This window comes from Callorhinus ursinus, unplaced genomic scaffold (genome assembly GCF_003265705.2).
Source record: "Callorhinus ursinus isolate GAN/ISIS: 27379988/994484 unplaced genomic scaffold, GSC_fseal_2.0 scaffold38, whole genome shotgun sequence".
Lineage (NCBI taxonomy): Eukaryota > Metazoa > Chordata > Mammalia > Carnivora > Otariidae > Callorhinus > Callorhinus ursinus.
The window spans coordinates 14555563-14583542 of record NW_027397100.1 but is presented as its reverse complement, the minus strand read 5'-3'; the positions used below and the strand labels follow the sequence as shown (position 1 = coordinate 14583542).

The window sequence follows — 27980 nt, the reverse complement described above, 5'->3', positions numbered from 1 at the left end:
AGGTGGAGCTTTTCCCACTGGATCCCAATGGGGGAGGCATACTGGCGGGCCAGATGTGCTACTACATCTTGGGAAATACCCCCGACCTCCCTCAACTCCCAACCTATGTCAAGACACCCACACCCATCCAGGACTTAAATCAACCTAGGAAAAAAAGGAGGAAGCGGGGAGGAAGCTTGACTCAATTGTGTTCAAATGTGAAATGACTGGGTTTTGTCTAGATTTGATTGACATCTGCATTTTCTGGCATCAGGAAAAATAGGCACTCAGGTGAAGCAAAATTCAGTTATAGGAAATAGGGTGTTGGGGGGGCTGGCTGGCTCAGTCAGTAGAGCATCTGACTCTTGATCTCGGGGTCATGAGTTTGAGCCTCATGTTGGGTGTAGAGATTACTTACTTACTAAATAAATAAATAAATAAATAAACAAACAAAAGTTTAGAAATGGGGTGTTACGTTACTTGCCTAACTGAGTACATGGTTGATAGGTGTGATTTGGCCATATTAGAATGATATTGTTCTGGCATCACAGATGGCTTAACTTATGAAAACTTACATCACAGAGTTAAAGTCATTCCATCTTAGAATCACAAAAGATTAGAATCATAAACTGTGTTCAGAAAGAGCATTAAAGATTGTCTTGGTTTGGACTGCCCTAAAAGCAGAGCCTGAGGCAAGGATTTGGATACCACTAGTCCAGGAAGCCCAGAGGGATCTGAGAGTGAGACAGAGAAGGGAGGAAAGGCAATAGAAGGTGAGCTATCACGCTAGTTTCCAGTATAGGCAACTAGTACCAGATCTCACTGCAGACCTTTGAGCAACCAAGGAAAATTGCCTCCAATGGATATGAGGCTGAGACATTTACCCACCAAGGCCCATTCCCCCAGTGATTGGTGTTTGCCACCGAGAGCATCAAACTCTTCCCATGTCCTGGTTGAGAGAGGTTCCAAGTCTTCAGAGAAACCAAATAACGGGCCCTTGAAATGGGATGCTGTCAGTGTGCTAGGAAGGGCCACTGCCACTATGGCTAAAGTTGGTGGTAGGCTGAGGCAATGAGGTATGGGACACCAATAACAACTAATGATCCAATTGTACCCCAACAAGAATTCCCTTCTAAAGGTCTGGCCTGGGAGTCTACGAGCTACATGAGTCTGGGGGATTCATTTCAACAACACTTTTTAAAATGAAGTTGGAATCTAAAGGCCTGTAGGAGACTCATGCTGTCTTTATTTTGCCATATGCCCCACCACTCCCCATTGTTCACATGCCTTCAGATTTCTGTCACTTGCCTGGTTCCCAGAGGCACTTGACTTGGAGGGCTCTGCATCAGCTACAGGATCCTTAAGATCTTTGTTTCACATCTGCATCTCTAGGTCCCTGACACACAGCCTGGCCCATGATAGGACCTAATAAATTTTGCCAGTAAATGTAGCCTCTGCTTGCATTTTTCTCTGCCTGGGAGCTCACCCCTTTCAAGGCTGCCTGTTGTATTGTCTACTAGCCTCCCCCGCCCCCTCCTGCCAGGCCCCCAGGCATTCCCAGTGGGGACTGGGGGGTGCAACTCCCCCTTGGGGTGAGCAGCAGGTTAATTTCCTCCTGGAGCTTCCCTCAGCAAACAATGAGACAATGGCCAGCCGGAGGTGGCCTGCGTAAGACAGCAGAGGAGGGGAAGTTGTAATCTGTGCGTGAAGCCAGAGGGCGGGCAAAGGGGCGAGAAAAGCAACCCAGCCAGACCGGGCCCTCCACCCAGCTGGCCCCTGGGACTGCTGCAGGCCCCAACCTGAAGGTCACCTGAGTCGCTCTTGAGGAAAACAGCCACAAACCACCATCATCGAGGAGAAAACACGGATGGGTGGGGCTCCGCTTCCCTGTCTAGATGGTCCCAGCTCCTCTCTGCACCACCCCATCTGCCCACCTTCTGGGCTCCACTGGCAGGGAGACATCCCCAGACAGACACCATCTGATTCTGGCTCTGTTCTGGCTGTGTGACCTCAGGGCATGTTACTTAACCTCTCTGTGCCTTTGATTCTTTATCAAGAGGATTCCATCCCTCCATTCATCCATCAGGCATTTACTGGGCACTGTGCTGGATGCTGGGGATACAGCTGGAAAGGAGACATTGTTCCTGCCCTCATGGAACACACAGTCTTAACATGGAGAGAGCCCATAACCAGGTGAGCGCACCAGGACATGACATTCCAACAGTGGTGGGCGTTGCCGGGAGAGGAGGCAGCACCATTAAGACTGTGGAACACTGGGGGCCCCTGGGTGGCTCAGTTGGTTGAGCATCTGACTCTTGGTTTTGGCTCAGGTCATGATCTCCGGGTCATGAGATCAAGCCCTGCGTTGGGCTCCTTGCTCAGCGAGGAGTCTGCTTCAGATTTTCTCTCTCCCTCTCCCTCTGGCCCTGCCCCCCCCAAATAAATAAATAAAATCTATTTAAAAAAAAATAAAAACAAAGACTGTGCAACACTGGACTCCGGCTGGTCTACGGGTCAGGGTGGGCTTCCTCTAGAGAGAGGCAGTTACACTGAGCTGAACAGGGAGTGGACATTTACTAGGCCAAGGGGAAGGTGTGCAGGGAGCCGTGCAAAGGCCCGATGCCAGAACAGACTGGCATTAGGAACCAGGAGGCCTGCACACCTGGAACAGGAGTTTGCTCTTTATCTGGAGAGCAAAAGGGAAGCCACTGCGGGTGTCAGTGGAGGGACATGAGCCCATCGGCTTGCAGCTAATGCATGAAAGTGCTTAGCACTGTGCCTGGCAGGTGGGATCCCTCCTTCTCAACAGTGGGGTCCTGTCCAAGCATCTGCTTTCCCAAACCTCCTCATCACTGTCAGAGTTGGGACTTGCTGTGCCCATCTCACGGATGATGAAACGGAGGCTCGGGGCAGGGGAGAGAGGAAAGTAGACAGAGCACACCAGATGGGTGCCCACCCCCTCTAGGAGGAGTAGCAGTTGGAAGGGCACCTGAGACTGAGAGAAACTCAGGCGGACCCCTGGCCTCCCCTTCCCCCATGCGTCTCAGGGTGGTTCCTTGCCCCTCTCCTCTCACCCCAGAGGCTCCCCTAAATCCAGCTCTATACCCAGAAGAGAAAAAGAGCCACAGATGACTCAGGGACATCCCCATCCCAGGTCATGACCCCATATGTCCCGAAGAGCTGAGCAGCTTCCTTTAAAGCCGCACCCACACGTGGGTTCGAAGCTAGCCTTTGGCTCTGCACTGGCACCTGCCTCCAAGCGAGTGGCTCCACTCTTTGGAGACCCAAGAAAGATCAGCACCCATCGTGGACTTTTGTGGTCCTTCCTCTTAACCATTTAAATCCTAAGAGTTCCACTTTACTGAGGAGGAAACTGAGGCTTGAGGAGGAGAAGCATCTTGCCCACGCTTGCAGAGCCCAGAGGGAGCCGTGGCCGGGTTCCCAGCTGGTCGGCCACCAAGCCCAGGCTCCACATAGGCATCTCCGGTAGGACCCCCAGGTGGGTCATTTCACGGACGGCGTCACTGCTCACTCAGAGCCCGGCGGCTTCCCGTGAATGGAGCCTTAGCCCTTGCCTCTCCCAGCTCCCACCTCAGAGCCTTGGGCACCCACTGGGCAAGGCGTCCTGCTTCACTCCTGCTCTGCTCACATGGGGCCTGGCAGAGGCCCCCCCAAAGCCCTGCACCTGCATCACTCTTCCTCATGGTCATCACCTCCGCCTGAGCACATAGGGGACATTCCTTTGTGTGTGAGCCTGAGGAGAGCAACTCGCACTTGGTCCTTTCTGTTCACCACTGAGCCCCAGTGCTCGGCACAACGGTAAGTGCTCAGGAAACACTGGTCACATAACGAATGACGAATGATGGAAGGACGAAAGATCTCCAGTACCCTGCCCCCCAGCCCCAGTGGCATCCCCCAAACACCTCACTTGCTGGTGCTGGGCTTTCAGGTATGGGAGGGCCCCCACCCAGCCATCGCCTCCCTGGACTGTCCACCAGCCTTGGCGGGTCCTCACCACAGACCCCACTCTCAGAAGCAAGGAAATCAGAGCTCAGCAAAGTCACAGAGCCTCGAGGGTCACAGAGCCCCGATTCCCTGGGGCGGGGGGTGCGTCTCACTCCTAGCAGCCCATCACTGCTATGGGAGCGTCTTTGCTCCGAGGGCGCAGTGGCACGGGACTACTGGGGCCCCAGCTCACCCCCTTGCTCGGGAGAACCCAGCTATGCGGGCTGCAGGGGTGTTGCTCTGTCCCCAGCACCTCCCCTCCTCCCAGTGCTGGAACTCCAGCTCCGCGTGTTCCAGGAAATCCAGGCCACATTTCCCTCCAGGAGCCGCCGCCCAAAGGGACCCTCTGGGGAGAGACAGAGCATTTTTGAGGAAAAGGGGGGTGAGGGTGCGGGGTGTGGGAGAAAGAATCACCAAAAAAAAAAAAAAAAAAAAATAGCGGCTGGGCCAGGAATGTGCCTGGGTGAACGGGAGCCAAGCCTCCTGTCCATCCACAGCTGGGCTGGCCAGGGCAGGGTGCAGGGCGCAGGCAGGGCCGGGTCACTCTCGGGACAGGACACCAGCTGCCAACCTGCTCCTGGCGGGCGGATGGGCTCCCTGCCACCAGTCTGTTTGGGGAAGAGCTGGGCAAGAGCCTGGGCCAGGAGTCAGGACACTGGGCTCGGCCACCCCAGCCCATTCTCCAGCTGGGGCCTCAGTGTCCCCATCTGTGTAATGGCAAGATTTCAAGAAATGCTGACTTGTGGTGACTTTTCATTAAGACACTGGTTGAATGAAGTGAGGGACAGTCACACTTTTTAGTTCTTAGTTTGGGGCCCAGGACTCAGGGATTCTGTGAAGTCGAATGGGAAAAAATTCACAACTTTATATTCACTAGTCTCTGTCTGCAATGCAACCTTTCCTCCAAGTGTGAATGTGGACCACAAGCTATGGCAGGGTTAGAAGTGACCTTGTGACAATAAGGAGGCGAAGACATTTTGGTCTGACAAAGCAGTGGCTGCAGACAGCCTCACAAATGGCTTACTCTCATCGTGACCTGAGGCCAGCATCCACATCTTTCATTTACTGTGCTAATAAAGAAACCCATGTACTACTGTATCCCAGACCCTTGTGACTACTGTGGTAAAAGCGTCTCAGGGTAACTGGGTTCCTTTGTGATCCTATGTACTTTATTTTATGCGCTTAAAAAAAACATGATTATGAAAATTGATCCATTGCCTCCCCAGATACCAAAGCAGTCCATGGTACAAAAAGTGAAAAATCCCTGCCTTATATGAGGCCATTTTTATTTTTAAATGGGGAAGTCCTCTGTATACTGACTTGGAACACTGTCAAAACACAGTGCTGAGTGCAGTGTGAAAAGCAGGATACACCAGTGTCTGCGTCCGAACCAGGCTGGGCATTTGCATTTGCTCGATGGCCCTCAAATGCCTGCAAGGGGCCCCAAACAGGGGTCATGTGTGGTGTCTGAGGGAGACCTGTCACTCAACACTTCGAGTCCTTTTTTTTTTTTTTTCATATCATGTATATTCAGAAAGAGCTCAGATTCTGGAAAGATGGCCGTGGCTCTGGTGGCAACACAGTTTTTGAAAGTTTGAACTATCTCATGGTTAAAAAAAGGAAGAAGAAAGAGGGAGAGAGAGAGCTCGGTAGGCAGACGCCGGTAAACCCCTTCGCAGTCCCAGCTCTGTGGCCCTGGGTGCATCTGAGGGCAGCTGTCCACCCACTCAGGCTCAAGGGGAACTCCCCAGCCCCCAGCTCAGGCCTCAACACCCACTGCTCAGCATCTTCCTTCTGGATGAATCATGTGTTTGTGGACTGCAAGGCAGGGTTATCCCAGCCAGGAAGTGCTGAGAGTCATCAGCATGGAGGCAGCCCCTTAAAGCGGAAAAAACATAGCCCTCAGAGGCTGGAGATAGGGGTTCAAGTCCCAGCCTGGCCACTCAATTCACAGCGTGGGCTCTCAATGATCTCAGACAAAAAGAACCTACCAGGTCTCGATCAGTAGACCTGCAGATGCTTCTGGAATTCCAGGTGGGCTCTTCCAGCCCAGAAGCTCCTCTGCTTGGGGAACATGGGGAACCCTTGGCAGCCACTAAAGGTAGGAGTGAGGATGAATGGGCTGTGTTCTGCCGTGGCTTAGGGTGGGAGATTTTCTCCCCCTCCGCATCCCGGCACTGCCAGCCACCACCGACCCAACTCTGGGTGATGCCTCCTCTCTATGCCCCTTGCCCCTGGCCCTGCAGCTACTTAGGCAGAACCAATAGGCAGGCAGGACAAAAACAGAACACTAGAACTGTTGATTCCCTGGAGCAACGCCAGAAGGTAGGTGTCTTTTTCCCTATTTTACAGATGAGGAAACCGAGGCTCAGAGAGGGGGAGAAGGCCACCTGAGGTCACACCGTCCTTATGTGCTTTTTCCCCCCAGGTCACTTGGTAGGGCTACCTTAGCCCCTGGGGACAGCCCTGTCCTGGCAACCCCAACCTCACACCCAGCCTAGAGGCCCGCTCAGGGGTGCGGCCCGTCTCAATGTGAACAGGACTATTTTTAGTGTCCACAGCAGGGGCTAGGGGCCAAAGTCAGGAGTGACAATGGGGGGAAGGGGGTGGGGCTCCTGGCGGCCGCCCCCGCACCCAGCAGCCGCCCCATTTCCTCGAGGAACCAGGCCGTGCACAATACAAGGAAAGCCTAGTGGGGAGTGGCTGGGGGCTCCCGTGGGGGGGCTAACCTGGCCCATCAGGGCAGCTGGGGGCCCAGAGGAGGCCTCCAGACCAGGGGGAAATGGACCATTAGCCCAGCTGCCCGGTCCCAGGCAGAAGTGATCGTTCATGCTTTACGCTGGCACACGCATCCACTCACACAAATGCACGTCCATGCACACACACACACACACACACACACACACACACACACACAGGGGTCTCTTGTTAACTCCTAAGCAGGGCAGGCCCTCTGCCCAGAGGCAGACAACTGGGTCCTGGGGACTCAACAAGGAAAGATTCCCCCACCCCCCAAGGCCAAGCAGGAATTAATTTGGGGGTTCAGGTGAGAAATGCTGTCATGAGCACCCCAGACACTCTGCCAGGGTCCTGGCCTGTTGGGGAGGTGGGTCCTTGTTGGGGAGGGTCCCAGCCAAAGCCTGGGGCTCCCAGTCAAGAGCAGCTATGTGACAGGAGCAGGTGGTGCCCCCCCAGACGAGCAGGGATGGCTCCTTTCTTGCCTCTGTACAAAAGGGGTTCCTGCTCTTCTGGGCAAGATGAACTGAATTTGATGTCTGAGGTTCACACGTGTTCTGCCGTGGCTTAGGGTAGGAGACTTTCTCCCCCTCCCCATCCCTGCACTGCCAGCCACCACCGACCCAACTCTGGGTGATGCCTCCTCTCCACACCCATGTTTAGGCCACGGCCCCGCCAGCGAAGCCCTCCTCCGTCTCCCCATTCTCCTGCCATTGTTGAGGCTCTGACAGCAAGGACAGTGACATTCTTGTTTGCCATCACATCTGCCAGAACCAAGCACAGTGCCTGACACGTAGGAAGTGCTCAATAAATACCTATGGAGTAAAATCCTTGCCTCCTGCTGGAGGCCTCTCCTCCCCTCACCATGGACAAAGTTATCTCCTGGGAGCTTCTCAACTGCCCAGTGAGGCAGACACACTCATCCCACTGGAGGGAGAAGGAAGCAGACGAGGGAAGGACCCAAGATCGCTGACTGAAGACCACACAGTGAGGAGCAGCCTGGGCGGCACTCCTGTCTAGACCTGGGTCTAGACTGGGTCCCCCAGTCACAAGCCCACATCTGCTCCCTTCCCCTCCCCAGCCACAAGCTCTCAAGTCTGAAACTGGTGTCTCCATGCCATAGCAGTCCAGCGGAAAGATGAAGATGACAGAGGGGTTGTGGAGATGGGTTGTCCTTCACGTGGGGTGGAGCTGCACCCAAGGATCCGGAGGGGAAAGCAGATGGTTTCTGGACCTGCATGAGGGCAGGCTCTGCACAGAATGAAAAGTGACCCACTGGAGATGTTCAAGCACTGGTTGGTGGGACACTACTCAGCAATGAAAAGAAAGGGACGGCGGATCTGTGCAACAATATAGAGGAATCCGAGAGACATCAAGAAGAGGGAAAGAAGCCAGGCACAAAGAGTACGTGCTGTCTGATTCCACTTACGAGAAATTCTAGGAGAGGCAAAACTAAGCCAGAGTGACAGAAACCCGATTAGTGGTGGCTGAGGGCCAGGAGGTGGGATTGATGGGTGAGGGACCCAAGAGAGCTTTTTGGAGGTGATGGAAATGTTCTGCATCTTAATTAGGTGGTGGTTACACAGGATATATATACATTTGTCAAAACTCATGGAAAGATCCACTTAAAATGGATAACCTTGGGCACCTCGGATTTTATGTTAATTACATCCCGATACATTTGATTTAAAAAAAAAATTGGCACCATCCTGTCAACCTTGAGAATTTATGATTGCTTACGAGTCAGACTGCATTCTTTCTGGTCCTAGAGGGCGCCTCCTCCCAGATGGTTCAAAGACCTACCGCTGAGGTTGCCTGTAGGTATCTGTCTGGCTGGTTTCCGGGAGCAGAAGGCGCTGCAAAGCGAAGGCAGGCTGCTGGGTGCTGAGCACCTACTGTGGGCAGCGCTGAGCTCTCCACGTGGGTAACTCACCGTCCCCTAAACACCCAGTGACGGGGGTGCTCTTATCCCCACTTCCCAGAACAGAGAACGCTGAGGAGGAGGGTTCTTGCTCCAGAGTGCTTCGCTGGCAAGTGGGAGTCTGCCCTGTGAGACAGGGTGCTGGAGCCCCTGGTCAGCCTTCCCAGCGGTCCCCTCTTTCCTGGCCTCAAAGTTTCCCCACCCTTTCTATGAAACAAAAGCCCAGCAGAGGCACAGGCACACCCTCCTTAGAAGGCAGTTCAGTGCTATTACCTTGAGGAGCCGGAAGAGGTTTGAGTCCTTCCAGGGAGTTTATGGAGGCATTCCTCCCAACACCCGCAGGCTGCTTGTTCCATTTCCTGGCTGTGTGACCTGGGCCAGGTGCCTCTGCCCGCCTGTGTCTCCGCGTGCTTATCTGTAAAGTGAGGATTAAATATACTGGTTACCCCATGGGGCGCCTGGGTGGCTGGGGTGGTAGCGCATGGGACTCTTGACCTTGGGGTCATGAGTTCAAGCCCCACATTGGATGTGAAGCCTACTAAAAAGAAAAAATACTGGTTACCCTTAATGGGTACGGGGTTTTCGTTCGCTGATTAAAATGTTTTGGAACCAGGGAAGAGGTGGTGGTTGTGTCACAATATGAATGAGCTAAACGCCACGGAAAGGTGCATTTTAAATGGTTAATGTTATGTTATGCGAATTTCACCTCAATAACAAAGAAAAAGGAGGAAAAGGAGATCATGCATTAAGGAAAAGGCTATCTACCTAGAAGGTGTAGTGAGGATTTAAAAAGCAGTAAATGTCAAGCACTTAGAAGAGCGCTTGACCCATCGTAAGCATGCAATACATTTTTATTTCTGTTGCTAGTTAGTGCCTCTGATTGTTGGCCAAGCTGCCACCTTCCATGAGTAGCCAGCCAGCTGCATCAGCCTCCTCCTGGGACCCCTGCTCCAGCCCTTGCCAGCCCCAACTCCTCTTTTCCCCCGTGGCAGCCAGAGGGATGGGGAATCCTATTAAAACCCAAGACACATCAGGCACTCCTCTGCTCAAAGCTCTCCAACATCTCCCCATGTTATGGGAGAAATAGCTGAGGCCCTGCATGCCCTGTCCCCTGACATCCCCTGTCTGCTCTCATCTTCCATCACTCCTTTCACTCAACCAGTCTCCAGCCACACTGGCCTCCTTGCCTTTCACCCTTCCCCCTATGCCGGGCACGCTCCTGCCCCAGGGCCTTTGCACTGGCTATTCCTTTTGCCTACAGTGCTCTTCCCCCAGATTCCCACAGATGCTGCTCCACCTCGTTCGGGTCTTTGTCCAAATGTCAGCTCCTCTGAGAGGCCCTCCCTGACCATCCTCATAGAATGCTCTGCTCCAACCGCTCATCACATCCTCACTCACCGTACAGCCTGATGTGACATTGTACACTGACTGGTTTTCCATGTGTTGTCCACCTCCCCATGAGCTAGGAGCCCTCCTCTCTCTTCACAGGGACTTTGTTTCCTGCTGGGAGCCCAGCCTGGCACACGGTAAGCCTTCCCTAAATCTTTGTCGAATGAATGAGTGAATGCATGAATTCACTCATTTGGCCATTCAGCTGGGCCCGGCATGTGTGAGTCCTGAGGGGCAGGGACCCTGGACTCCCCCAGTGGCCCCAGTACCACCTGGCATGGGAATGATGGGGGCATCTGTGGAGGGGAGACCTCTCCCTGGTTCAGGATCGTGCTACCTGAGGAGTCTGGAGTGGCAGGAGGGCCTGGGACAAGAACCCTGGGCCAAGGGCCTGGCCTGCTCCCACCCCATCCCTAGCTCTCTCCCCTGGGACTCCAGACTCCGCTTCCTCCCCCTGCAGCTGTTCCAGCTTCTTCCTCTCCTCTCCCTCTGGCCTGAGCCTCCTCTGGACTTCATCTTCCCCCTCAGCTGCTCTGGGGGGTGGGAGGAACTCCCTGCATCCTACCCTTCCCCGCCCTCCTGGCCTGGGCCCAAAAGCCTCCCCTTCAGGCTCAGCACCCCACCACCGCCCTCCCCTCCCCTCCAGCCACCTCCAGCGGGCAGGTCTGGGGAACAGGGACCAGGCAGGAGTCCTGGGTCCCTCGACAGGCCTCTCAGCCCCTGCCTTGCTGGGGTGACCCATCTCTCCACTCAGAGGCAGCTGGGGAACTAGGCGCCCTGTGCTCCAGTCTCAGCTGGGCTGCTTGCTAGCTGTGTAGCCTTAGGCAAGTCACTAACCCCTCCGTGTGTCAGAATTGGTCTTAACGCAAGGATGCACCGCAATCCTTTGTAAATTGCAGCAGCTTTGTAAATTGCAAAGTCCTAAAGCACCCTTGGCTGTGTATTTGTGCCGGGTTTCTGGCCCAACGAACCCAGAACTCTGAGGGAGAACCTCACAGTGACCCCTAATCTATCCCAGATGTTATCTACCATCATTATCTTTATCGTTACAGCATCGATAACATCCTCAGGTTTGAGAAAGGCCGTAGTCAAAGTCCATCTCCTTTGAGACAGGGGTAAGGTGCCAGAGAACATTCTAGAATAGCACCCCTCCAGCTAAGCCCACTATCCCCCAGGGAACCTCCCAGTTATGCAAAACAGGGAAGAGTCATTATTATTCCAGTTTACAGATTCAAAAGTTGGAACCCAGAGAGCTTTAGGTGGCCTGACCCCGAAGCCCATACTCCATTGCTGTCCCTGGGTGACAGACCGGGGTCCCTGTCCAGCCCTCCATACCTGTGCCCACCTGAGTACCCCAGGAACTTCTGCTCAGCAACTCCTCTCCCTCATTCTCCCCAGGCATTTGCTTACCCTTCCAGGGTCCTTCTGATTCCATCCAGGCCGGGAGCGGCCAATGCCAGATCCCTTTCCCTCCTGATTCCAGAACAAGAGAGGCATTGAGAGCCTTGGGGGCCCCAGGCCTAGATTAGTTCATAAACATCGTCAACTGCTACCACACGGGATGGGCTCTTATTCCCATCTTAAAGTAAGACTCAGAGCAATTAGGTGAGCAACTCACTCAAGGTCACATAGCTAGGGGGAGTGCAAACCAGAGATGAAACTCAAGTCTGTCTGACCAGAATGCCTTCAAAGAGCTCTGACATTGGGTGACTTCATTCCCAGCCCTACTCCCTCAGTCTCCTCATCTCTAAAATGGAAAGAGCAACACTTCATGAGATTTGTTGAGCTGTGAGAATTATGTTGCAAGTTTATAAAATGCCCAGAACAACAGTGGGCACACAGATGAGGCATCACTGAGGGATTAGGGGCTCTGAGGTCAGGCCGACCTAGGGCTAAGAGCCAATTTTGTCTCTGCTCAGGGAGACATCGCTCTATATCTCTCTGAGCCTCCTGAAACTCTTCTGGAAAATAGGAAGGATCAGCCCCTCTCACAAAGATGGTGCAGGTCCCCAAAGCTTAATTTTTTAAAAGTTAAAACCATGGCTCGCATCCAAATAAAAAAATGAGCACTTGCCCAAATCATATGTAATCCATTAGTATTAACTCATCAGCAGAACGGTGAGGCTGGTTCAAAACCTTTAAGGGAGGCTGAAATGTCGATAGCCCATGGAAGGCAAAACATGGAGATAAGATCGTGAAACTGGTTGGGGCGCCTGGGTGCCACAGCCAGTTAAGCGTCCAACTCATGGTTTCAGCTGGGGTCATGATCTCATGGTCCCGATCTCAGGGTCATGAGATTGAGGCCCGTATCGGGCTCCACACTCAGCGGGGAGTCTGCTTGAGATTCTCTCTCCCTCTCTCTCTGCCCCTCCTGCTCATATTCTCTCTCTCTCTCAAATAAATAAATAAATCTTAAAAAAAGAAAAGCAAAGATTATGAAACTGGTTAATGCAGGACAAAACAACTGTAACCTTTGGAAGGGTCTTTCCTACCGGAGGAAAATGATTTGCAACTTACATCTACAAGGGGAACATACAACTTCCCCAAGTGTGGGCCCTAAAACTTAGTGTGTGACAGGTGAAACCAAGATCTCTTCCCCCGGAGAGTTAGGTACCCCTTGGGCCGGCCTGTTGGACCATGCTCCAGCATGTCAGCTTCCTTGCCCCAGAGGAAAGCCTCCCTAAAGAGGGGACATTCAAGCTCAGGCATGAGGAATGAGAGCAGGCCAGCCAATGGAAAAGTGGCGGGAAAGGCATCCCAGGTAGGAGGTACAGCATGTGCAAAGGCCCTGGTGCAGGAACAGGCTTCAGGGAACAGAGAGAAACAGTGTGACCGTTATTTAGAGAGTAGAAGGAGATGGTGTGCGGGAAGTCAGCAGGACCTGAATCGTGGTGAGGGTGGTGCGGGTAGAGGGAGATCTGGCAAGAGACCTAGACTTAATCTAAATATAATAGGAAGATATGGAATGTTTTGGTCAGACACCTCCATTACCCCCACCCGGTTTCTGCCTCAGAGCTCCAACCAGGGGTTTTCACAGTGTGGTCCCCAAATCAGCAGCAGCAGCATCGCCTGGAACGCGTTAGAATCGCAGATTCTTGGGCCCCACCCCAGAACTGCAGATCAGACACTCTGAGGGTGGGGCTCAGCAATCTGTGTTCTATCAAGCCCTCCAGGTGATGCGGAGGATGCCCACGTTTGGGAACCACTGCTCTGGAATCAATCAACCCACAAGTTAGAAACGCGACCCAGAGTTGCCACCTGGTGGTATTTCTTGGGAACTACAACCTAGACACCACTTCCACCACTAGCCTTTTTGGATGCCAGCAGGACACTTTCCACTGAAAGGACCCAGACCACGGTCATGGACAGGAGGGTGGCTTTAGAGTGTGCCTGTCCGCTTTTCTCACATGCAAGGACACACAACATAGGAGGGATTCCCCGGTGATTAACTTCAGGTTTTCTTCCTGCTACACTTGGGATAAAACGAGATTTCTTGCAGTCTGTTCTCCCTGCCGGCCACACTGGTTTCCTTGCTGTTTCTGATCCCAGGGCTTTGGCATCTGCTGTTTCCTCTGCCTGTGATGTTCTTCCCCTCAGATTTGCATGGCTAGCTTCTTCAGTTCATTCAGATCTCTGTTCAAATGCCACCTCCTCTGGGAAGCCTTCCATGACTACTCTCACCAAGGAGCTCCAGCCCTACTCCCTGACTATGACCCTGTCTTCTTTCTCCTCATCCCTGACATTAGTTCATATATTTGTTTGATTTTTCCCTATCTTCCTTATGAGACTGGGAGTTCCAATGAGGCAAGGATGATAGTTTGTTCTGTTCACCCAGCACAAACAGTGGGTGCTCAGTAGATATATACTGAATGAATATACTCTCTGAGGCAGGGATTATCACCCTCTTTCCCACCAATGGGGAAACTGAGGCTCAGCAAAGCAATGTGACTCCCTCAAGTTCATGCAACGAGGAAGTGACTGGGATCTAGATTTGAAGTGGGAGTTTTGGAAGCTGAGGTGTGAACTATGTCCACCGTGGCAGGTTGTGGTTTCTGAGGCTGGGAAGACTTTTCGATCAGGCTGCCATGTCTCCATCACCCAAGATCAGCAAGCAGGCGGGTTGTGAGGTCTGAAGGATGTTCTTCAAGGTAAAGAAACAGGGCGGGAACCCAGTGCTGAGATCCTAAGTGGGATGGCACCACCAGGAGCATGGGGCAGTCCCCAGTGAAGAGGGGGTACCCGGGTATACAGCAGGAGGGGAGCATGCATGCAGACATCGTGCAATGGGTCTTAAGTCCTATGAGGTATTCAGATCTCTCTCTGGTAATTAGTGAAGATGAAAATCCTGTTTTTAATGATCTCAGCCTGTGACCAAATTCTATTTCGTATGCAAACACGATGGGTAGGGGGTTTGTTTTGTTTTTACTAATTTTTAATGGACTCAATTTTTTTAGAGCAGTTTTAGGCTTGAAGAAAATTTGTGCAGAAATTACACGGTACCCTTATACTTCCTCTCCCCAACACCCACAGTTTCTCCTGTGATAAACACTTTGCATTAGTGTGATGCATTCACTACAACTGATGAGCCAATATCAATTCATTATTTTTTTAAGATTTCATTTATTTATGTATTTATTTTAGAGAGCGAGAGAGTGAGTGGGGGCGGTGGGGGGGGGGAAGGGGGGCAGAGGGAGAGAAATAGAATCCCCAGCAGACTCCTTGCTGAGCATGGAGCCCAACACAGGGCTCAATCTCACGACCCTGAGATCATGACCTGAGCCAAAACCAAGAGTCAGACGCTCAATCAACTGAGCCACCCAGACGCCTCGAGCGCAGTGTGTATTTGCTTGGTTTTAACATACAGTGAACCTGCCAGGAAAGCGACCTCCACGTAAGTTGGGAACAGGCCAAGCTGTGTTTGGTTCTGAACTTTCCCTCGAACTGCTAAACGTTTGAGACTGTCGTGCAGTCACGGTGTTTGAGTTGCCAGAGCTCCTGATTCAGGCCCCAGATTCAAGGTGATTCCACCCTCGGCCATGTGATGTGTTTTTTTATGTATTGTGCCTGAATATTTACATATTAATTTGTTCTAAATTATTTTCATTTTATTTTCTTTTGTATTACAGTTAGGGTCTTATTTGTTTAAGATTAGGTGTCAGTAGGTTATGTCATTTATGAATGTCATTTGAGAAAAGAAAAGAAGCATTGCACCTGTTAAGAGGATCACTGGCTCCCACAGGGGTCAGCCCAGGGTTCCTCCTCAAGACAGTCACAGGGGGAGGAGCGTCAGCCCCTCAAAAGGCACCGTGCTGGCTAAGCGACTTACCCACTTGCCCGAGAGTCAGTATCTCTGCACAATTTCCCTGCCGGGTCCCACCCAATGTGTGTGGCTACCCCACTTTACAGAGGGGGAACCTGAGGTTCAGACAGAATAAGTCCCCTGGATGGAGCTAGAAATTGAATCCAAACCCATGCTCCCAACCACCCCGCATACAGCCCTGGATTTCCTGGGCCTCCTGGAAAGACCATGTTGGGTGCGCTGAGCATCCCCAGGCCTGAAGGCCCCAGGAAGGGGTGGAGAGCAACAAAGGGGAGCAGAGAGGTCAATGGCGCAAGTTCTGGCCGGGGTTCCAATCTGGGCTGTGTCACGTGTGACCCTGGGACAGACACTCCCCCTCTCTGAGGCTCGGTGGTCTCCTCTGTAAAATGGGTCACCAAAGTGTGGGAGGTACTGTCCCTTTCCATGTTACCAGTGTGGAAACTATGGCTCATAGAAGGGAAGTGACATACCCCATGTGAAATAGGGGGAGAGGTATGGGGTGGTCCTTTAAGGTAAGGACACACTCCATTGCCCAGTAAGTCCCCCGAGGCTCCTTCAAAGCCCAATTTGAGACTCACAGGTCAGTAGGCAAAGGTTAGGCGTCACTTGCCATTCCTCAATCCATCCACCCTCATGTGACTCCCAGAGAACAGAAGTATCTGAAAGCCCCCAGTGGGCCAGCGGGGCTGGGGGATGCTGTCCTCAGAAGCACTGCCTCAGTTTCCCTGTGCTGGACTGCAGCTCCGAAACAGATCCCAGATCAATCCATTCTTCTCCGTCTCTCCTACCGCTACCACCCGAGTCTAGGCCATAATCACCTCCTGCCTCCCCCCTCCTCACTCCCCGCCCAGCAGCCAAGGAGATCTTTTATAAATGTAAAATCGTATGAAGTTACTCCGTTGCTTAAACCTTCCACGGCTCTCTATTGTTCCTAAGCCAAATGCTTCTACATAGTGCCTAGAACCCTGCCCACCTCTCTCATCTCATTGCCCACATTTCCCACCCTCACTTTCCCACCGGCCTCGTGTATGTTCAGGCCACAGTGGCCTCCTCCACGTGCCTTTAATGCACCTGCCATGTTCCTATCTTAGGACGTGCGCCCATGCACTTCCTCCTCCGTGATCAACCCGTACATAGCCCTGTCCTTGCCTTCCCTGGGCAAACCCTTCCTCCCTTCTTCCCTCCCTCCAGCAAGACAGCTTTTCCTTTCCATGCCCCCTCCTTGCCTTCCCTCTCGTCTCCCCCTGGCAAGAATCCCAGTTTGCAATGGTAGATTTGTCTGATTATCTTCTCCCCACTTGATTGAGCTCCGCCTGGCCAGGGACACTGACTTGTTTCCTGCTGTGAACTGAGAACCTAGAAGTATCTTGCCCCAGAGGAGGTGCTCAGGAAAGCCTGCTGAATGGCAGACTGCAGGCATGAAAGGCCACTCACAGGAGAGGGAATGGCTCATCTCCACCACGTGGACGAAGACATCCAAGAAGGCAGAGGGAATCCCAGGCACAATTCAATTCCCTGTTCAGCATGAGCCTACATGTTCCAGACACCGTGTTATGCACTGGGGACAGCATAGCACAGAACAAAGCTCTGAGCCACACCGCCTAGCTGTGCAAGTGGAGGCAAGTCACTAAACCTCCCCGAACCTTCCTGTCCCCAGCTACCAAACGGGAGAGGTGGAGAAGTGACCTCATTACAGAAAACCCAAACCTTAGGACATTAGGACGCAATACGCTGTTGAAACTCCAGTGGAACTGGCAATTCTGTCCCGTTTCTATTGCTGCAGCACGAATCACTCCAGGATTTAGCGGCTTCACACAACTATTTTTTCCCCCTCGCTGTTGTGAGGCAGGAATTTGGGAAAGGAACAGCTGAGCACTTCCTGCTTTGTTGCAGGCAGATGTTGGCCAGGCCTGTGGTTATTTGAAGGTCCAATGGCTGCCTGTTGGCCAAGGACACCAACATGTGGCCTTTCCACCATGGCGGTCCAGGGCAGTCGGCCTGTTATGCTTGTTACCTGTACCCCTTCCAGTATCTCAATTTCAAGCAATCTGCTGGACGACGATTGCCTCCTATCCTTCCAGCTCGTTCTCTCCGGTACTCTAAACCCTGTAATCCTTCGGTCCCAGTGGGACCTCTGATCCATGGAGCCTACCACCTTTTCCCTCATGTCCCCACTTCCCTCCTCACCGGTTAAAGGCCATGGGCATCATTATTCCCATGCACTGCACCGCCCCCCAGGTACCCCCGCCCCTCTCTGGCTAAATACCCACCGGTTGACGCCAACGCTCTGTCCCTCTGTGCTTGTTCCCCTGCAGTGGAATGTGGCTGGACAATGTAGCATAGAAGCCGCCACGCACTGGGCTCCCCTTACGTACATGATGGCACCTGGCTGGCTCAGTTGGTAGAGCATGCAACTCTTGATCTTGGGGTTGTGTTTGAGGCCCACGTTGGGTGCAGAGATTACTTAAAAATAAAATCTTTTTTTTTTTAAGAGTTTTCCCTCCCTCCCTTCCTTTCTTTCTATCTTTCTCTCTTCCTGTATGTATGCATTTAAATTTTCTTCTGCTCTCTCTAAATCCCACTCCCTTGGGCTCCCACCATTCTACCTAAACTCTTTCCTGTCAAAGTCACGATGCCCTCTACTTTGCTAAATCTGCTCTCAGTTCTCGGGTCTCGTCTTCCTTGACCTCTCAGCAGCATTTGAGACACACCAACAATTCTCCCTGCCTTGAAGTGTTTTCCTGACTTGGCTCTCAGGACGTCTGCCCCTGGCTGCTCCCTCTGAAGCTCCTTTGTTGGTTCCTTTCCCCCTAATGCCAAATGCCCCAAGGTTCAGTCCTCCATCTTCTTCTCTTCTCTCCGTTCACTTCCTTGGAGATCTCACCCAGTCTTATGGCTTTCAAAGCTATTTCTACAATGAGGACTCCTGTATTAGTCTACTTGGGCTGCCAGAACGAGAAACCACAGGCTGAGTGGCTTAACAATAGAAATTTATTTTGTATTTCTCCTGGTTCTGGAAGCTCAAGGTGCCAGTAGAGTTGGTTTCTGGTGAGAACTCTCTTGCTGGCTGGCTGCCTTCTCCTCATGTCCTCACATGGCCTTTCCTCTGTGCACACTCAGAGACAGAGAGAGAGCTAGGGAGAGGGAGAGAGGGAATGAGAAAGAGAGAGAGAGAGAGGGAATGCGCTCTGAGGTTTCTTCCTCTCCTTACAAGGACACCGGTCCTACCGGATTAGGGCCCCACCCTTATGGCCTCATTTAACCTTAACTACCTTCCTAAAGGTTTTATTTACAAATACAGTACATTGGGGGTTAGGGCTTCAACATAGGAATTTTGGGGAGATGTAATTCAGTCCATAACATGACAAAAGTACATCTCCTGCCTAGACTTCTCTCCTGGACTCAGATTCATGCAGGCAACTTCTAACTAGGCATCCCCACTTGGAGGTCTGATGGGTACCTCAAACTGAACAAGCCTCAAATGGAACTGCTAATTCCTTCCTCCTTTCCCCACCTGAAAAAGTTCTCCCATAGCCTTCCTCACCTCAGTTAGTGGCAAATGCCTTCTTTCAATTCCTCTGACCCAAAGCCTTGGAATCACCCTCAATTCCTTTCTATCTCAAAACCCCATCCCCAACCTGTTCTTCTGGGTTTACTTTCAGAATAAGCCCAGAGCCTAACTTTGATTCAAACCATAGCCATCTTTTGTCTGGATTGTGGCCGTGGCCTCTGACCTGATCTCCCTGCTTCAGCCCTCCCTCCCGTTCCATTTATTCTATACCCCGCTGCCCATGAAATCCTGTAGAAATGCAAAGCTGGGCCTGTCCTCTGGTCAAAACCCTTCAACATCCCCCACCTCACTCAGAGCAAAAGCCAGAGTCCTGATCATGATGCACAAGGCTGTGCATGGCCCAGCCCCAGGGGCGTCTCCCTGACACCATCTTCCCTTTGCTTGCTCAGCTCAGCCACCCTATCCATAGGCTATCCCTTCCACCCATCAGACAGCAGTCCTGTCCACAGCCTTTGCCCACCCGGTTGCCTCTGCCCTTACGCCTTCCTGCCCCACCTCTTCCCGCTGTTTGCTCAAGAACCACCTTCCCGGTGAGGCTTCCCTTGACCACCTCTACAAAGCAGTACCACAGCACTCCTCTCTCCCTTCCCTGCCTGATTTTCTCCGCAGAGCTCATCACCATCTGACGTGCCATACATCTCTCCATGGAACATGAGGTCGTGAAAGCGAGGACTTCCTTTTGTTCACAGGTACACCCCAGTCATAACCACTCATGTTGACTGCACCCTAGGGTGTCAGCATATTTTTAAGGGCTTTACTGTATTCAGTCGTTTAATCCTGACAAGAGCCCAGTGAACTGGGTCTATCAGTTAGCTATTACTATAATAATGTTGCATAACAAACCATCCCCGAAGTCTGTGGCTTACAGCAACAAATATTGATTTCTCCCTCTCTCATCTGCAGTCTTTGAGGTTTGGCTGATCTCGGCTGGGCTCTGTGGGGCTTGGCTCCACGTTACATTCTGTTGTGTGTTTCTTCCACTGTTCCACACCAGCCTGTTTGATGCTGGGGCTTTGGATAGAAGCTCTAGGTTCCCTAAACAGCACAGAACATTCTCCTCCTAGCTGTTTAGCTGTCACTCAAAAGGGATAGAGGTCATGAAAACATACAATTTAAAGTTTAAGACAAACTCAACATCAAAACACAAAGTCAGGTGCTAAACTGACTGAGCCACCCAGGCGCCCCTCTTTCTTTCTTTTTAAACAGATGAGGAAACTAGGGCTCAGAGAGATCAAATAAGTTGTCCAAGGTTATAGTACTAGTAAATGACAGAGCTGGAATCCAACCAAGTTAGAGTCAAGTTTACAAATGTCATGGATGCCAGGCCAAGGGATTTGGACTTTGCCTGAAGGCAATGAAATGCCACTGAAAACTCTTGAGCAAGAAAGGAACATAGTGGTTAATAAACTTTCTTTCAGTGGCAGTGTGTGTGTGCAGGACATGTGGGAGAGGGAGGGGCTCCCCGAGGTAGTTACAAAACTTCAGGCCAGAACTGATAAGGGACCCGGCTGGAGCAGTGTTAAGAAAAGGGGTGAGAAACAGTAAACGTAAAAACCAAATAGAAGAAGACAGAGGTGAGAGACAAACTGAAGGACATTTTAAAAACGCTTTTTCTTGGGGCGCCTGGGTGGCTCAGTCATTAAACGTCTGCCTTCAGCTCAGGTCATGACCCCAGGGTCCTGGGATCGAGCCCCACATCAAGCCCCACATCGAGCCCCACATCGAGCCTCACATCGAGCCCCACATCGAGCCCCACATCAGGCTCCCTGCTCAGCGGGAAGCCTGCTTCTCCCTCTCCCACTCCCCCTGCTTGTGTTCCCTCTCTCGCTGTCTCTCTCTCTCTCTCTCTCTCTATCAAATGAATGAATAAAATCTTTAAAATAAATAAATAAATAATAAATAAAAACGCTTTTTCTTTATAGAATTTCTGAACCACTCAAGCTAAAGTGCTCCCCCTTTTAGTCTTTTCCATAGCTATTTATCTTTTTCCTTCATAGCACTTACTGCTACCTGAAACTATGTTGTTTATTTATTTGTTTACCCACGTATTATTTGTCTCTCACTTTAGAAAGTGAGTTCCACAAGGAATTGGTGTCGGTCTTGCTCATACCCCAACCCCAGCACTTAGCACTGTGTCCAGCTCATAGCAACTGATTAATAGCTGTGAACTGGATAAATGTGAACAAAGGAGCCATGACAGCTGGCTCAACAAACAAACAAACAAGATCCAAGAGCCAAGCGAAAGGCCAGTCATTTCCTTAAAAAGGTCTTCATGAAAACCTTGGGATCATCTTGTCGAACCTCCTCAGTCCACAGGTGGGGAAACAGGCCCAGAGAAGAGGGTTGACCCACCTTCGAGCACCCAGAAAGCCATTACTGTAGATTCCCAGCCCCTGGGGTCAAATGCTGCAGACCTGTCTGGCAGATAAGCCCAGAAAACTCAAGGCCACCTCCTTGCGGTCATTGCTGTCTGTCTGCAGTTGCGGGGCCACCCCCATCATATAGGGAAGGAAATTGCCCCTTTGGGAGCAGAGATGCCAGTAAGCTGACAAACTGTGAAAGGGGGGCTGGAGAGGGTGGGAAGGCCCATTCCTGGGCCAGGCAGCTATTCTGAGGCAGCTCAGGGATAATAGCTGGTACCAAAATAACCCAACCTCCTCACCCTTGTTCCAGCCCTCACACCTCTGCCCCACTAGAGGTGAGGCTAACACTTGAATTCCTCTCAGTAACACACCAGTTTTTAGCAGGGCCTGCGGAGAGGACAGTGATCATCAGACCCAGCCCTGTCCACTGGGGGCTCACAGTCTGATGGGGGAGGCGGACTAGGGGCCAGTCAAGGCTGCTGAATGACGGTGCCTATGTCTGGGAAAGCTCAAAGGAAGGAAGAGCCCCAGAAGAAAGGACCCCCGAATTAATTCAATGGACATACGAAGTTAGCCAGTTCAGGGGGTGACAGTAACAGAAGTAACCGCCAGCGCGAAGGCAGGGAGGCAACACAAATAAGCTCCAGGAATAGTTGGCAGTTTTAGTAGGTCGAAGCATCAGAAATATGAGAGGGGAGGGGCACAATAGGAGGCTAGAAATGGGGGTGAGCGGGCTGTCCAATTTATCTAAGAATTTGGATGTCAAGAGAAGGACTAAGGCTATCTTCGGTGCACAAAGGAGAGCCCTGGAAGATTTTTATCCATAAGGACGCCACCATCAGGTTGGCAAGATATAAAGTGCCCTGTGGCTGCTCTGGGGAGGTTGTCTGGGCCGGGGGAGGGGGAGGAGGGGCAGACCGAAGGAAGAAAACACTTTATTCTAGATGGGCAGTTCTAAATAGGACTCCCGTAGGAGACAAGAATTGAGTCTCAGTCTCTACAGGGCTTGGATCATTACTTCCTCGACTCCGGCGCCACACCACTCCGAGGGTTCAACTTTCGTTCGTTTGTTGCGAACTCAAAGTTTGAGCAGAGCAAATGTGCTGCTGGAACCCTAACCCTAGTCGAGGGGTTCGAGCAAGAGACTCCATCTCCCAAAATGCTTCGCTTTACAGCCCTGCGGGTCGCGCATGCTTCAAGAAAGGCCGGCCGGACCGGTCAGCTGGGTGAAGTGCAGGAAACATGGGGACCGCCATCTTAGCTTGGGGCAAACCAATTGTAAACCTATGGGAGGTTCTTCTCTACCTCGTCAGTTCTTAACAGGTACTAAAATAAAATGCCCTTAATAATTGCAAATCTCTTTATTATGCTTTACATTGAGAATTTCTTCCATTTTGCCCCCCAGTTCGCAACTGCACCTGCAGGGATACAATAGCACATCCCAGCATGGCCGCACTCAGCCAGATCCCGCTGGGGGTGGAATCGGAAGCGGTCCCGCCCCGCCTCCTGGTAGGAAGGGGGTTTCCGCTTCCGGCAGTGGCGGCTGCAGCCTCGCTCTGGTCCCTGCGGCTGGCGGCCGAGCCGTGTGTCTCCTCCTCCGCCGCCGCCATATTGTCTGTGTGAGGAGAGGGGAGAGCGGCCACCGCCGCTGCCGCTTCCACCACAGGTACGGTGGGAGCCACCAGGCGAGGTCGTTGGGTGTGGAGGTGGGCCCAGGATGGGACAACGGGGCGCGGTCTCCCCCCGCACTCCCAGAGGAGTCCGGAGCGGCCCGTCGCCTTCCCCTGCCCCCCCCCACACACACACCAGCCGAGGCCCCTGCAGCCCATCGGGGAGGCCTGGGGCCACCCTTCAGGACGGGGAGTGAGGCTTCGTGGGCAGAGGCTGATGTGAGGGTGGGAAGTGGCTTTCGGGCGTCCCGCTTATTGCGGGGGAGAGGGCTGGACTGGGGCGGGGACTAAGGGGGCAACTTGGAGGAAGGGGTCGCCGGAGGGGGAAGGGAGCTTGAGGGGTGGGGCCACTAGGGGATGCTGGGGGAGGGTGCCTAGGGGAGTGGTGCCTGCTGGGTAGGGTGGGGTGAACCTTCCCGCGGAGCGGAGCAGCTGGAGTGGGGGCCTTCTAAGGGTCCCTCTGGGCCAGGCGGGCTTCCCACCTGCAGACTGGGGTGCAAGGGAGAGGGAACCCCGGGCGAGGTCGCTGGGGAGAAAGGGGGAGGGGACCACGAAGTGGGGCAGAATGGGTGGAGTTGGAGTTAAGGGTTAGTTGGGAGCCTGGGTGGAAGAGAAGTATGTAGAATGAAAGCTTGGCCAACAGTATACATGTTAAGTTTGTGACCTTTTGAAAGAGTACGAGTTTTATTTTGGTTTTGGTGTTTTTGTTGTTTGTTATTTTGTAGCGCTGGAACATTTCTAGTCTAGGCAGGTGATGGGTGGAGCTTCAGTAGTTTGTTTTTTGGAAAGCCAAGTCAGGGTCGGAAGAAGTTGCTTCTTGACTGTTGCCATGGTGGGAAAGGAAGAGTTCTGAAAAGAAGGTGGTAAATTAATTTGGGAAGATTTGATTACCTTTCAGCTGCTGAGTCCTATTAGAAGGGGGCGTGGGGAGAGGACATGAAAAGAAAACTGGAAAGGGAAGATTTTTCTAGGAGTTGGGAGACTGCATTACATCTAAGGAGTGGCAATACAGGCTAGTGGTAAAGAACCAGAGTGCTTGGGTTCTCAAATATCATGCCATTACTGCTTAGCTGTGTGTCCTAATCTTTGTAAACCTTGGTTTTCCTATCTGTAGAGTGGGGGCAGTATTTCCTAGATTATACAATATGGTGAGCAGTAAATAAGATAATTTGTGTCAAGTGCTTACCGCAGTGCCTGACAGGTAGTAAGCGCTTGATAGATTAAAGGGACTAGCTGGTATATTTGGGCTTCCTGTGTTCTCCGTAGAATTTGTGGTCAAGAATCTAACAGTAGGCAAGACTGTAGAATATTACCTTTGTAGTAATTGTTGCAGTTTCTTGTTTGTTGTAAGTCAATTGACTTAATTGGCTTGGTGGACCTTTGGCTGAAAGGCCAGGACCAATAACTTGATCTTCCTCAAGTCATTTTAAAAACTTCACCTGCTGTTTTATCTGGGCAGGTTTATCCTTGTGTGACTTTGAAATACTTGACTTTCATGTGCCATTGGGGGAGGGTACATGACTTCAAGAAAGAATGAAAAGATTTGAAATTTGTTTAGATTGACTTGTCAACTGCTTACAAAGTTAGGTCACCCTGGGGTGACTTTTGTTTTAAAAAAAAAAAAAGAAAAAAAAAACAGACATGCCCAGTTATGTTCTCTTGTATGGAATAAAACAGAGAAGAGAAGCACACATTTAAGGGGAAATTGGGTTACTTCTATGTAATGGGTTTATTGCCTTGCTGTTTGGGGATAAAATAAGTGGCAGCTTCTTTCCCACAGTGTATTTTTAGTTATCTTGTTGCCTAGCCACTGTTACAGGGTGAGTCTTTGATTTTACTATGAACAGACACCTTTACTTCACATACTCCTTTGGAGAAAGGGGAAATTTTCTTTAGGAACTGAGTTTAAAGCCCTACATAGGGTTTGGGTTTGTAGTCGACCGAATGCCACCCCTCCCAAAAAAGATGTCTGTACTTTAATTCCCAGAATCTGTAAATATGTTACATGGTAAAAGGCACTTTACAGATCTTGTTAGGGTTAAGAATCTTAAAATAGGAAGACTATTCTGCATTTGGTGGGTAGGCCCAACCTAATCACACGTGCCCTTGAAAGCAGAGAGCTTTCTCCACTTTGGAGTCAAGAGAAGGGGAGAAGGGTGAAATCAGAGATTCCAGTCATGAGAGGGACTCCATTTGCTGTTGCTAAAGGGGCCACATAGAAAGCATGAGAAGGAATACGGGCAGCCTCTAGTAGCAGAGACCAGTCCCAGCTGACAACCAGCAAGGAAATGGAGACCTCAGTCCTACAACCACAAGAAACTGAGTTTGACCAACAACCTGAATGAGCTTGGAAGTGGATTCTTCCCCCAGAGTTTCCAGCAAGGAATATTCCTTTATTTTGGCCTTGTGAGACCCTAAGCAGAAGACATAGCCACGCCCACCTAACATCATCTGACCCACAGAAACTGAGATAATGAATTTCTGTTGTTTAAAGCACTCCTGTTTGTTGTAATTTGTTACGGCAGCCGTAAAACACTAGTATAGATTTTTGGTACCTGGAGTGGGATACTGTTACCCAAAAAACGTGGAAGTGGATGAAAGCCAGAAAAAAATTGAGGAGTATGATAGAAAAGGCCTGGAACAGTTTGGAGAAATACGGATGTTGACTGCAAGTTAGGGCCAGGTGGCAATGACATAGGCACTGGAAACTGGAGGAAAGAGAATCTTCGTTACATAGTGGCAAATAAGTTTAGAATTGTATCCTGTGGTTATGTGGAAAAGAGAACTGGTAAGTGATGAACCTGGCTATCCAACAGAGGTGATTTCCAAGCAAAGTGTTGAAGGTGCAGTCTGGTGTATTTGTGGATATGAATCTGACTAATGGAGTGAACCCCTGTGAGATTTATGGTAAGTCCATGAGGTCCTTGAGGATTTTATACTATCAGAAACAATGCTAGCTTGGATTGAAAAAGACAGTAGAAAGTTAAAGAGGGCTATTAAAATACCCCCAAATTCTAGGCAGGAAACAGGCTGGTAAAACTCAGGTGTGAGTATGCTGCTTTTCATTAAAAAAAGGTGGGTGACTCAGAGGGTGGAACCAAGAGCACAGAGAGGTGGGCCTGAAAGCTACAGAGGATTTTGCCCTTACTTTGAAATGGAACAGAGTTTGCCCAGATTTTGAAACTGCTTTGGACCAATGGATCTGTTTTCTTTTCCATTTTTTTTTGTTGGAACTGGAATGTCTTTAACTGCTGCCCTGTGCCTATCCCACCATTGTGCATTAGGAGCAGATAACTTTTGTTTTCAGGAATTGTGCCCCATGAGTTGTACTTACTGTATTATGCTGAGAGCCTCATCTACACCTGATTTAGAAGATGAGATCTGGGACTTTTTAATTGATGAGCTTTAGGTGAGATTTTTGGACTTGAGTTGATGCTATAATGGAATGAGACCTTAGGATGTGGGATGGATGCATTTTGCATTTGGGAGAGATATGAATCTCTGGAGGTCAGACGGTGGGCTGTGGTAGATAAAATGATACCCTGCCCCCCCCATCTCTGGAATCCGAATATTAACACTATGTGGCAAAAGGGACTTTGCAAATGTAATTATGGTTTAAGTATTTTAAGATAGGAAGATTATCCTGGATTTTCTGAATGGGTCCAATCTAACATGAAGGCAGAGAACTTTCTCCAGCTGGAGTCAGAGAGATGGGCAGAACAAGTCAGATTTGAAACATGAGAGGCACTCAACCTGCCATTGCTGGAGGGGGGCTTCATGGAAAGCATGTGGGCAGCCCTGCCTGACAGCCAGCAAGGAAATGGAGGCATCAGTCATACAACCCAAGAAACTAAACTTGGCCAATGATCTAAATGAGCCTGGAAGCAGATTTCTCCCTGGAGTTTCCAACAAGGAAGAGAGCAGGGTGGACACCTTGATTTTTGGTCTTGCAGGACCCTAAGCAGAAGACCCAGCCAAGCCCACCTGAATTCTGGCCTATAGAAACTGTGAGATAATAAGTTTGTGTTGTTTTATATTTGTGGTAGTTTGTTATAGCAACTAATAGAGGGGGTTTGGGTGATTTTATTTACGAAATTTGGGGAGATTATTTTCTAGAGAACAAAAGTAGCAAAGATTATTTTGCAAAGTGATTTGGTCCTAGAAGACTTCACAGAGTAATTGTGTTGAGTGGAACCTATGCCTTTTTTCCTTGGAGTTTAAATATCCTGTTACTGTCAGTTGTGGATATGAATCTGACTAATGGAGTGAACCCCTGTGAAATTTATGGTAAGTCCATGCAATGGACTTAAGTGCAATTTGAATTGGCTAGATGACTAGCTTGGTAAAATGTAGATTCTAGAGTTCTAAGCCATTTTGGTAGGATTTATCCTATAAATTGGTGATTTTCCCATGCCTATAATAAATGTCTTGGATTAATGACATAATTTCTTCATTACTTTTTATTGGTTGAATGAAGCAGTGAGTTTATATGAGAGCCCTTTAAAGACTTATTTCCAACTTTTTAGAGGAGATGGAAATGGGTGCTCTTTTTTTGTGAATTGATAACCACCTGTGTACAGTAGTCTGTTCTTTTTACACCTCCTACCCCAATCCAGAGTTGTAAGGTCTTTTCTCCCTGTCATTATCATTTGAGGTTAAGAGTCAGATTTGGGAATTATAATTGCGGAATGGAGTTCTAGCTTTTAAGAAATGCTGTTTGTTTTTGTTCTGCAATAGTATCCTATTGATTAGATTAATAAAATGTGGACTCTCAACTTTAGTGAGGACTTCAGAGGTTGGAGGAAAGAAGTCCAATTCTTTTTGAGTTAGTTACCTGAATAGAAAGATGATTATAAAATTAGAACATTTCAGGGTATGAAGGACTTCAAGACTGTATTTTTGACTTTAGGGTTTAGAATAAAGGAAATTGGGCCACACGAAGGTTAAGTGGCTCAACCAAGAATCAGCCCTAGAGCTGGCCTAGAATGCTGGTCCAGGCAATGGAGATTCATGGCCTGTGAACCAT

The 27980-nt window shown here is 50.6% G+C and overlaps 1 protein-coding gene across 1 annotated transcript in view; it reads left to right on the top strand.

Annotated features, from left to right (window-relative positions):
* Positions 1-22824: 22824 nt before the first annotated feature.
* Positions 22825-27980, top strand: part of LOC112827614 (casein kinase II subunit alpha) — a 50913-nt gene continuing 45757 nt past the window's right edge. Inside the window, exon 1 of the mRNA XM_073880609.1 lies at positions 22825-22950. The gene's annotated coding sequence lies outside the window, so the exon portion shown is untranslated. The remainder of the gene's footprint in view (positions 22951-27980) is intronic.